The following is a 12494-nucleotide window of genomic DNA, read 5'->3' on the forward strand; positions in this document are numbered from 1 at the left end:
CCTTAAGGATCATCCAAGAAGCAGGATTGGATAATGCTGAATGGGTCTGAGGTCGATATGAGCAATTGACTTTAATTAATGAGAAAAGGATGGTTGTCGTATGCCACGGTCAACTATACCGACAAAGGGTGGCAAAAGCCTTCAACAAACGAGTCAAGACTTGACTTTTCCAAATTGGGCAGTTGATGCTCAAAAGAATTTTCCCGCACCAAGATGAATACAAAGGGAAATTCGCTCCCAACTAGAAAGGTCCTTATGTTGTCCGCAAAGTACTTTCCGAAGGAGCGGTAGTACTGGCAAAAATGGATGGACAAGAGTGGCCAAAGCCAATCAATTCTGGCGCAATCAAGAGCTACTATGCATGAAGACAAGTTGCTTAGTTTGTAATAATACTTTTTCCTGTAATCGTTATGTTATTTGCTTGTATTAGCTATTCCCTTTTGCTTGTCGTCTTTTTGTAATAGAAACAAAACAACTTTTGTAACATGAAAAACAATGACCTGACTTCCCCACAATGGGATACGTAGGCAGACCATTTGGGACCTAGCTGCATTATTAGTAAAATCCAAAAACTCATTTACTTTTATTCCAAACTACGTTTGACCTAATTCCTGCTGCGACAGGATACGTAGGCGCTCTTTGAGCTCAATCGCACCAAAGAAAAACCCTAGGAAGCCTCAAAGATAGGACGCAACGATCGCCACACGCCCAACTGAGGCGGAATTTCTGACAAGATCTCAAAAAATTGTGCCATCAATCTACTACAAAGAGTCAATCAACCCAAAGTTTCAAACTGGGCAGCAATTTTGAGAAGCTCTCAAAGTTTCTCATTTATTCAATACTGTAAACTGGGGAAAACATTTTGAGGTATTTCCCGCAACTTGTAAGATTCGATACGAGAGTTCGTTGATCAAAATTTAAACCAGGGCAGAATTTTTGAGAAAAGGTCTCAAAAATTTCGCACGAAGAAGCAAAGAACCCTAGTCACAGAATAAGGGATCTCCCTCATTCAAAGCACATGTCACGACTATTAACCTTACAGCTTTCAGAACAACACATTTATTTCCCTACAAATAGATATCTTTACGGTAACTTCACAAAAATGATTTTTCTTCATAATGAAAATAAATTCATCTTTCGAATACCGAAGCCGAAGGGGTTTCGAGTCCAGAAATCCGAAGATGCGACAGCGCCGATGACACGAATAACCTTTAAATAGGAAAAACTAACCCATTTCTGATGCAAGTCCCCAGGACATCAGAAGACGATCCTTTTTCTAACTTTGATTCATGTGTAGGAAATGGTCCACCAAAAGAAGGTCAAGACCGTTACTGGAATCAGGCTTTCAGAAAAAATATCCAGTCACGAGGGCCACAAAGGGTAAATATCCAGCCATGAGGGCTATAAAAGGATTTGAATGCTACAAAGGGAAAATATCCCACCACGAGGGCTATAAAAAGATTTGAATGCCTTCAAAAGGGAAATATCTAGCCAAAAAGGCTACAAAAGAATGAAAACGCCATGAGGGCAAACACTTGGCCATAAAGGCTCACAAAGGACAAAAGGTTGTAAACAGCAAAATCTTCGAACGATAGGGTCATAGTAGAACAACACAGCATATCTGACCACGAGGGTCTCAGCTGGCATAAAGGATAAAAGAAAGACGATTTAGGAAACAGGCCATACCTATCATTTGCATTACTTCTTCTTATTTTCCATAAGGGCCATTGAATATATATTTTCCTGCTACCAAGAGGGCTTTCACTTCTTCTTATTTTCCGTGAGGGCCATTGCATATCTATTTTCCTGCTGCCAAGAGGGCCATCCCTTATTTTTATTTTCCATGAGGGCCATTGCATATCTATTTTCCTGCTGCCAAGAGGGCCATCAATTCTTCTTATTTGCCATGAGGGCTGTTGCATATCTATTTTTTTTTTGCTGCCAAGAGGGCTATCAATTCTTCTTATTTTCCATAAAGGCAATTGCATATCTATTTTTCGGCTTCCAAGAGGGCCATCACTTCTTCTTATTTTCCATGAGGGCCATTGCATATCTATTTTTCTAATGCCAAGAGGGCCATCACTTATTCTTATTTGCCATGAGGGCCATTGCATATTTATTTTCCTACCGCAAAGAGGGCCTTCACTTTTTCTTATTCGCCGTGAGGGCCATTCATATAGACATACCATAAGGGTCATTCATATAAACATGCCAAGAGGGTCATTAATACCAACATGCCAAAAGGGTCATTCGTACAAACATACCAAGAGGGCCATTTATATGGACATGCTAAGAAGGTCATTCATACAAACTTCTGATAGTGCCATTCATGTGAACTGCTAAGAGGGCCATTCATAAAAGCATACAAATAATAATCAAGATGGTAAAGCAATATAAATTCGATCGAGCGACCGCAATATTTTCTCCAAAAAATCAAGACGATGTAAATCCGATCGGATGACGGCAATATTCGTCATCAAAACCAACCAACGTGACTCAACAGGTGGGAACAGATTTACAGCTGCCAGACGGAGCCGGCTGATCAAATCAAATCTAGATGTATGTGGAACAAACATGGAACTTTTTCTTACGCAGCTAGTCGAGATAGGGTGTCCATGAGAGTCAAGCTCTCCGGCCAGGACTTGGAAGTTCACTCCTCACCATGCTCAGCCACACAAATTTTTTTTATTTGCATATCTTCTTTAATTTTTATTATTTCGCAACCGGTCGGATGCACACCAACACACACACAAAGGTGTTCCCGCATAAAGGATATCCTTTTCCTCCAACCGAGTCGAACTACAAGTGACTTGATTCCCAAAAACATAGATATGTGGACGGACTCAATACCAGAGAGTCAATCACACTCTGACCAATCACCCCGGACCTCCCAGTTTTATAATCGAGAAATTCGAGATTTGCTTAAATTTTTATTTATAAGTCATAATTGAGTCGAACTACAAATGACATGAATTCTCATGAAACATGAGATATGTAGAAAACATAGAAGCCAGGGTCTGGCCACATATTTGAAATTGCATAAAAATGAGAGATGATATGAAAATGGGTCAACCAAAAATTAAGGTAAGTCAAAATTTGTTGCTCACAGATGACCTTTCCATCCCTGAACACCGAAGTGGCAGTTGCTGACACCTAATTTTTGACCTCCCATAATTTCTATGATGTTTTTTATTTATTTATTTATTTGTTTTTTATGATCAAAACCACCAAAATAGTGGCATTTTATTAATAGCAAATATTTACAGAAAAATATGGAATCAAAAGAAAGAAGCCTAGAAAAAGAAATAAAGACTAGAAAGGAAAAGAGCTAATTATGTAACATATGCTAACATTAGCAACAATATTTAATAACAAGAAATCCATTTGCCTTGATTTATATCCATCACGTCACACCTTCAAGTCTCACAGGTGGAATAGATCAAATCTCATGAAGACATCTCCAGGCATATATGGATGTAATTGCTAAGTTTGTCAATCCTGTTAGCATTTTTAGTAGTTAGCTTGAAACTTTGAGAACCAATTTCGAAATATGCTTCAAACTGAAATGCTTCCATCTCCTTGAACTAGTGTGCTCCTCACTTGATCATTCAGTATTGTTGTCTTCTATATCATGTTAAAGTTCCCACAATGTAGTATCTCCAACTAGAAATAGTAATGTTTCCAGTAGACTGAACTTTTGTTAATACCATACACTGGAAACAAAACTATTTCCAGTTCTTATTCCCTATCTTTGTGCTGCATTAATTGATGTTGTGGTAGCTGTTATCTTGTTTAGATGAGGAACTGATTCTGAGGTTTGGTACTTGAGCTTTCTCCATATTGATTAGTTTTTTTCCTCTTGCTGGTATATCTTGAAAATTACTTTATTGTATTGTACCTGCAAAATCAAAAACCAAGTTAGTAAAATAATCAGCCAAGCAGTTTCCTTCTCTCCATATATGCTCCACTTGAACTGCATTTCCTCTTCTCCAGTGCTGAATTCTTCTAACCACCAATGCTATACTCCGTGGTACCTCCCATATATCATCTAGCACCATTTTCATTGTTAGGGAATCAGTTTCAATTGTTAAAGGCAATAGCTGATGAGCAACACAGTATTCAATCCCATCCTTAATGCCTAGAGCTTTTGCTATTAAGTTAGTAGTATTTTGTAATCTCTTTGCTGCTGCATATATAATATCTCCTCTATAGTTTCTCACACAAAATGCTGCTAAGCTAGGTCCTAGATTTCCTCTTGATGCTCCATCAGTATTGCACTTGTAGTGACCTGCATTTGGAAGCTTCCACACTACCTTGTTGAATCTGAATGGCATTTGAAATTCTTCCAATGCTTTCACCATCAATGGCCAGGTTGGGACAATTATACAACCAAGGATATCTTTTTTGAAAAAGGCGATGCATGTATTTGTTGATCGCATGTATAACCTTGGTATATGCCACTAATCCACCATGTCTTCTTCTATTCTACTCTTCCAGATCTGCCACACTATCACAGTAGGTGCAGCTTGGTATAAAGGCCTTAGTCTTGCAACACATGTAGCATTCCACCAGATCAGTATTGTCTGCTTTATTTGGATGTGAGGCTCTATGATACCTGATGCGGAGGTGAAGTATTTCCATATTTTACATGCAAATGGACCTATAATGAACAAATGATCCATAGTTTCCTACTGCTTTTGACAACACCAATACCTTCATACAATATTAATCTTCATTTTCATGAGAATATCATCAAAATGCAGGTTTTTGAACCAAACTCTCCATAAAAGAATGAAATTTTATATGCCACTCCTTTTGTCAAGAGTTTGTCAAAACACTGTGCAGTTGGAGCCTTTTTCCTTACACCACCCCATGCACTCGTAACTGAAAATTTACCAGAGCTTGTAATCTTCCACAATGGCTGATCCCTTTCTTCTGTTCTCACAAAGTCTCCCAGTTTCTGCCTAATATGATTCACAATATTTTCTAGTAGTAACTCCTGCATTTGTAAAACTACAGTGATTACCTTCCATCAATTCCTCCACTTCTTCAACAAATTGGTTTATTTGTTCATGTGATGGAATGATCTCATGCAATGCTCCAAGCTTTGTCCAATTATCAAACCATACTGATGCAGAACCATCCTTAGTTTCCCACCAAATATTGTGTTCCATTTCTTCCCTAGCTTCAAGCATCATCTTCCAAGTTTGTGAACCACCTTTCCATTGCACAGCAGTTGGTCTAAACTTCTTACAATACTTATTCCACATGAAGTTTGACCACAAAGTATTACTTGTTCTGAATCTCCACCATAATTTAACAAATAAAGCTTTTGAGACATCAAATAATGATCTAAATCCTACTCCTCCTTCTTGCCTTGGAAAACACAGATTTTCCCATTTAGACCAGTGTTTGATTTTCCCTTCTTCCTTAGTTTGCTAAAAGAACCTATTGAACAGCTTGTGCAAATCATGAATAATACATTTTGGGGGAATCATTGCAGTTAGTAAGTATATCAGTATGCTTTGTAAGACACTGTTGATCAAAATAGCTTTACCTCCAAAGGATAACATCTTTCCTTTCCATGCTTGAAGCTTATTCCTTACTTTTGTCATCATCTCCTTATAAAATAACTTCTGTCTTCTTGCATGAAACATAGGACAGCCTAAATAAATAAAAGGGAATTCTCTTCTTTCAAAACCTGTCACATGCTGAACCTCTTGAACAATCTAATTTGCTGCCTTCTTATGCATTTAGAATGCACTCTTATCAACATTTATTTTCTGACCTGATATCTTTTCATACTCCTGCAGAACTTTCATTACCATCTGTAGTGATTGCTTTTCAGCAGAGACAAAAATTATTATGTCATCTGCATATGACAAGTGATTTAACTTAGAACTCCATTTAGGCATCCCATATCCATTGAACATGTCATTATCAAACAAAGAGTTAAGAGCAGTTGATAGAACCTCTGCAGCCAAAATAAATAAAGATGGTAACAATTGATCTCCTTGTTTAACTCCCTTTGTAGTATGGAAAAAACCATATGATTGACCATTAATTAGTACTGAGTACCAATTATTGGCTATTATTCTCCAAATCATATCCACATAACCTTCTGCAAATCCCATTTTTCTCAACACCTGGATTAGGAAACTACAAGAAACTTTATCATATGCCTTTGCCATATCATGTTTGACGATCACATTAGCTGGTTTGCCTCTTTTTCTAATTTCAGTCACCAGCTCTTGAGTTAACAAGACATTCTCAATTATGTTCCTTCCTTTAACAAAGCCAGACTGATTATTTGATATCAATGAAGTCAACATACATTCAATCTTATCATGCAACAGTCTAGAGATTACCTTGTTAATGAAGTTACTGAGATTGATTGGTCTCAGATCTGCAAAAGTATTGATAGTGGATTTCTTAGGTAGTAACACTAAATTTGTATGAGTGACAGACTTTGGAAGTGTTTGTCCCTCATAAAAAGCCTTAACCACATTATAGACATCAGCTCCCACTATAGGAGTTCCATCAGTGGCATCTCAGAAGCGCTCCAGTTGTTCTGGAGCTGCAGTCTTTTGGTACTATTCCTCTGTACATATATACTTGGGCATGGCGAAATCCTGCCCCGTCTTATAGGTTCATGTATTCTTCTAGAGGCTCATAGACATATGTATCCTATTAGATGCTCAATATCTTCTTCAGTTCTTATTGCAGTATAATATTTCAGTAATCTAGTTGGCTTATTCTTATGAACGCTAGGTTGATTGTACTAAGTATGATATTTATGAGTTGTCTATCTGTCCCACTTAGAAATGGTTATGGAATGTTAGGCTAGAGGTGCTCGGTAGACTAGTACAGGGTACCCGTCATGGCCCTCCGGCTGGGTCGTGACATTGATTCCATGATATCCTCGCCATTCTATTAGACACAATGACCCAGCGAACACACCCCTTACTGAAGGACCAGGATCACAGCTTCCCAATAGCTTAAGTCTCCATTCACCACAAGTAATCCGGCTTTCCGATCTAGAGCCGATAACCACTTTCCTGAAAGAATCGACAAACCACTAATTCTTACTCCACCACTACCATATAGCCACGTCGAAGTCCAACTTAACCTTTCATGACCAGGTACGAAATCCAGTCTCGTACCATTTGCAACCTTATCTTGACAACCAAGTCAGATGCTAATTTTCCCTTCCTAAAAGAGAAAATTTATCTATCCAAATCCTCTTCCTTACGCCTCTATCCCATAACCCAAAAGTACTCTTACCAAAATACCCTAAGAATTCTTACTTCGCTACACATTTCCCACAAAAATTGACCTCATGTCCTTATTATCAACTTCTCTTCTTTATTACACATGCTCACTATCCCTTTGCCAGATCTGATGGTCCTTACCAGTCATACGCTCGTCTTCACATATCGACATCTATTACACTACCATTGCTGAATTATTGGCCTACCATTGGTAAACCTGTTTCAAGCAAACCATCATAAAATCTTGACAATAATGAAACTTTTCCTAAACCAATCCTATCTCGAACAAATCATTCTTGTTAGGCCATAAATGCACTTTTGCAACTTTCGATCGACCCAACGGTCAAAACATGGAGATTATGTGACCCTCTGTACCATCTCTCCCATTTCTCAAGAAACCTTCCACAATAAATGAGTTTGACCACGACCCACAAAACTAAATCCTCAAGCAATAACTAGAAACTATACTTGGTCACGCGTCCAAATCAGGATGACACATCTCGTACCGTACCACTACACTAAGAAAAAATAAACGGATCGCATAAGAATATTAAGAATGAGTTCCTACCATCCGTGAGAGAATAAGACAAAGAAATTCGGATACCACTTTGAATTGACCAGATACCAATTTGAATGAAGTAGCACGAAGGAATGAAAGAATTGAAAGTTCTCTAAATGTCCGATATCCTCTCGCAGATAAGTATGAAGCTCATTGCATCGATCCGTAAGACTCTACTAGACATGCTCTTGTACTTATAGACAGGGTAACCTAGAGCTCTGATACCAACTTTGTTACAGCTCGGAACTTTGGGTTGCTGAGCGGTGAAGGGACTAACGTAAGTTAAGGTGTACATGATGTCCCTACAAGTAAGAAGGGATGCTTAATGATTCTAATTAAGATTCCAAAGAAGTTAGAGGCAAGGGAGAAAAGTTCGTCAAATGAAACTCCTCTACAGTTCTGCGAAAGGGGGGGTGGGGGGGGGGGGGGGGGAGGGTTCAACGGTCGTTCTTTGTACCGTCGGACGGGCCAACGATTCATCGATTGTGCCATAGAATTGAGTTAGCGTGAAGACCATTCGACAGATCAGATCGACGCTTCGTCGATCAGTTCGACAGACCGTCCTTCTCACCGTAGAATGAAAGGAAATGAAAGGTTGCTCACTGGAAATTTAATGACTTCGACGATCAGATCGACGCCTCGTCGATCGTACCATATATCTAGGTCGGGACTGATTTCAAGATTTTATATAAGAACCCTTCTCTCATTTTAATTCATTTTATTTCCACTACTCCACACACCAAGAAGCCTTTAGAACTTTCTTCATTATTCATCCATAAGAAACTAAGAGAAAACCATGATCAACTACACCAAATCCATGAAATCAAGTGTATAAAACCAAATAAAAGTTAATCTACACCAAGAAAACTCAAGGGAAGTGAGTTAGGGTTTTGGTGAAAGAAGATAAGCTTCACTCAAGTGTTGTTCATCCATCATCCAAGGTGAGTTTTATGATCATTCTTGATTGTTTAAGGTGTTGAAAGTTAAAAACCCATGGATTGTAGAAAGATATAGAAAATGGGTCATAAATATGAGAATAGTGACATTGTTGGGCAGAGGTTTGGATTGAATCATGATTATCGATATGTTGTGATTATAAATATGTTATTAATGATATTTAGACCACAGAATAAGTATTATATATGAGAAAACGCGATAGTGAGCTATAACCATAATTGTGGAGAAATTGAAGGAATATGGTGAATTGTGGGAAATGTAGATGATTGATGATTATTGTTTGCGATATTGTGAATATTGTTATGAACGTTTGGGAGTTGATATAGAATGTGGGAAAAGTAGTAGAAACAAAGGAAATGTTGCCCAATTTTTCCTAGAAATAGTAAGACGTTCTTATAGCCTATTAACTAATGTTAATGCGAATCCTCTTGAAGGTAGAAACGCGAGCATCGAAGGAGAACGATCAAGCGATAGATTAGTTAAGCGTAAACGGTATGTGAGGCTAGTCCTTTCTTTCTATGGCATGAATCCTATAGCATGACTTTTCTTTCCTCTTCATGATTCTCCTACATACCGGAATGCTATGAGTTTATGTTCATAAATAGCAATATGAAATAAGAGATACGTTATGAGCCTAATAATGATCATGATGAGCTTGAGTCTAAAGATTCTAGAGTTTAAGATATGATGTTTCTATAAAGGTAATGATGTCGTTTGTTGTATACACTCACCTGGTTTACTATTTCCTTCAAGGTGAGGTAGAATGTTTATAAATGTTCCATAATGGAATCGGGGGTTCACGACCTTAAGTCACCTCGATAATGTATAGCTATCTTGAGTCTCTATGCATAAATTATGATGAGTACATGTTAATGATATTACACCGCGCCTATATGGCTGGGCAGACATCGCTAAGGCTTGCAGCTATATGTATATACCATGTCCAGGCGACATGGGTAGACACCACTAGTGGGCGGCACGAGATGATACCCCAGACGCGGGAGGCCTGGACGCAGGCTAATGATTATCACACCGATCCGGTATGGACGGGCAGCTTATAAATTTATGCATATATGATATGATGATGATTATGAGAAACACAACATGTGTTATTTCTTTTATAAGTGACAGTCATATACGGTTGCTCCTTACTGATGCTTTCTTTATCTTATTGACGTATCTTTATTATTTATGCCTCTCATACTCAGTACAATGTTCGTACTGACGTCTGTTTTCTTTGGACGCTGTGTTCATGCCCACAGGTAGACAGGGAGGTGATCTTGATCCAGACTCGTAGGAGCCAATAGCTGACTTGAGAGCACTCCATTGTTCCGGAGGTGCTACTTGGTTTATTCTTGTGTATATATATATATATATGTATTATGGGCACGACGGGGTCTTGTCCCATCCATATGTCTAGTACTCTAGTAGAGGCTCGTAGATATGCAGTGTGGGTTATATGGTCTCACGAGATTACTACCGTATATATATATATATATATATATATATATATATATATATATATATATATATATATTATTTTGATGGCCGGAAGGTTTATGTATATAAAAGTATTTATGTTTCAAATGAAAGATGATTATCTTACGATTTGAATATGAATTTGATAAAAATAAGGCTTAATGAGCATGATGAGTAGCAGAACGAGTGGTACTCGGTGGTTAGCCCCGGGTACCCGTCACGGCCCCCTAAGCGGGTCGTGACAAAAGTGGTATCAATGCAGTTCAGTCCTAGGAAGTGTCCACGAGCCGTGTCTGGTAGAGTCTTGTTTATGGTGTGTTGTGCGCCCCACTAATAAACAGGAGTCTACAAGGAATTTAGGAAAAATGAACATCTTTCATCGTAAGAAATCGTGCGATAGAGCTGTGTTATAAGATTTTCCCCTCTTAATAGTGTGATATGATTTCAGAAATGCTGCAAAAAGGAAAATCTACTGCCGCCCAGAAGGACAAGACTATGACAAAAAGGCAGGTGGAAAGAGAGCCGCCAATGAATGTAGAAGAGGGCGAGTCACATAATGAGGCCCTAGCTAATACTTCCTCTACCCCACCCAATGTAGAAGAACAAGGAGGAGCTTCAGCTCCAGTTCTTCCATCAGTTGCTTCGGGTCAACAAGTGACCGAGGCCATTCATCTATTGACACAATTGGTTGCCGTCCAGGCACAGCGGTAGAATGCGGGCCCAAGTGATCGGTCAGCTAGTACCCGAGCCCGTGACTTTATGAGTAGGAATCCTCTGGAGTTTTTCGGGTCAAAGCCGGATGAAGACCCGCAAGGTTTTATTGATGAAATGTTGAGGACATTGAGGATTATTCATGCCTCCGAAACTGAATTTGTGGAGTTGGCATCTTATAGACTCCGAGATGTGGCGGTATTGTGGTACACTAATTGGTTAGCATCAAGGAAAGAAAATGCGCCTCCTCCCGTGTGGCAAGAATTTGTGGATGCTTTCATCCGTCACTATTTGCCACCAGAGGTCCGCCGAGCTAGAGCGGATAGGTTCTTAAATCTGAAGCAAGAAAATATGAGCGCCAAGGAATATAGCCTTCAATTCAATTCCTTGGCTTGATATGCCCCGAATATGGTGGCCGAGATAGGAGATAGGGTGCACAGGTTTTTGAGTGGCTTGGGGCCACATTTGTTCAAGGATTGTTTAATGGCCTCGTTACAAGAAAGGATGGATATTTCCTGAATACAAGCCCATGCCCAGAACTTAGAGGGACGACAACAACCACAAAGAGGTGATCGCGACATTGATAGAAGGCAAAGCAAGAGGGCCATATCTATGGGGGCAGGTAGCGATGATAGAGAGGGATCGAGGCAGACTTATACCCAACATTCAGGCCAGTCGGTGACTAGTGCACCTCCCCAATTTACCTGTAGGAGATTTGATTGCTCCTTTCGTTCAGGACAGGGTCAGAGTTCGAGGGCGCCAGATTCTCAGTTTGGGAGAGATTATAGCCAGAGAAGACCCCAGTACCGTGGTGCAGCCAGTGTGGTAGACTACATTCTGGATAGTGTCACAAGGGTTCAGATGCTTGCTATGACTGCGGCTAGGTTGGGCATATGATGTGAGATTGCCCGTCGACGAGCGGTAGAGTTGGGGTTCATCCCACAGGATCAGTGGCTAGTTCATCTTCAATGCGCCCAGTAGGGCAGACTCCCTAGATCCCAGCAGGTCGAGGTAGAGGCAGATGGGCAGCATCTACTTCAGGTGCCACTCCACCCCGTGTGTACGCTTTAGCCGGACGACAGGAGCTTGAGTCTTCCCTGGATGTGGTTACAGGTACACTATCGGTATTTTCCCTGATGTATATGTATTGATAGATCCGGGTTCTACATTCTCTTATGTTACTCCGTATGTTGCTGGTTGTATTGGGGTGAAACCCGAGCCAATTAAACCTTTTAAGGTATCTACTCCGGTTGATGATTCCGTGATAGCTAGACAAGTATATAAAAACTATATACTTGTGATATGTAATCGCCAGACCAAAGCTGATTTAATTGAGCTGGAAATGCTAGATTTCGATATGATTATGGGTAGGGATTGGTTGGCCTCATGTTATGCTAATGTGGATTGCCGAATGAAGATAGTCCGATTCCAATTTTGGGGACAGCCCGTGCTTTAAGGGAAGGGTAATATAGCATCTCCGAAAGGCAGGTTTATTTCCTACCTTAAGGCGAGAAAGA

This window comes from Lycium barbarum, chromosome 1 (assembly GCF_019175385.1).
Source record: "Lycium barbarum isolate Lr01 chromosome 1, ASM1917538v2, whole genome shotgun sequence".
Lineage (NCBI taxonomy): Eukaryota > Viridiplantae > Streptophyta > Magnoliopsida > Solanales > Solanaceae > Lycium > Lycium barbarum.